Here is a 482-nt window from a genome sequence, read left to right on the forward strand (position 1 = left end):
CACCCAATAGTACAGATCGCTTGACGGAGAGCGAAACTCTCAAGCGCTCAGTCAGCGTGTTTATCGAGTGAAAATCTGTGTTGAACACCTCTCACACACATACTGGCGTGTAAAATCTAAGAATTTATTAGCCAATGGCTAATGTTAGACATTATTTAGTCGCCCAGAGTAAGATTTAGTCACATATTCGAGTGATTTACTCGCAATGTAGAGGGTTGATGTATAATAAAAAAGTGTGTATTGCATTGCGCGTAAAATGTGCATTTAAGGAAAATTCATTGCAAATTCTAAATTGGCAGACATAATCTCTTGTAAAAATAAAAATTGATAATCTAGCAGAAGATATACTATACTGTTCAAAAGTTTGGGGTCAGTATTTATTTTTTTTATTCAGAAAGGGAACATTAAACTGATCTAAAGTGACAGTAATGTCATTTATAATGTTGGAAAAAATGCTTTTGTTTTAACCTTTCTATTTATCA

General features: G+C 33.4%; 1 protein-coding gene across 5 annotated transcripts in view; it reads left to right on the forward strand.

Annotated features, from left to right (window-relative positions):
• The window catches only part of LOC107670373 (SLIT-ROBO Rho GTPase-activating protein 1-like), a 114866-nt gene that overhangs the window by 50385 nt on the left and 63999 nt on the right, over positions 1-482 (forward strand). The window lies entirely within an intron of this gene.

Source organism: Sinocyclocheilus anshuiensis, unplaced genomic scaffold, assembly GCF_001515605.1.
Source record: "Sinocyclocheilus anshuiensis isolate Anshui unplaced genomic scaffold, SAMN03320099.WGS_v1.1 scaffold949, whole genome shotgun sequence".
Taxonomy (NCBI): Eukaryota; Metazoa; Chordata; class Actinopteri; order Cypriniformes; family Cyprinidae; genus Sinocyclocheilus; species Sinocyclocheilus anshuiensis.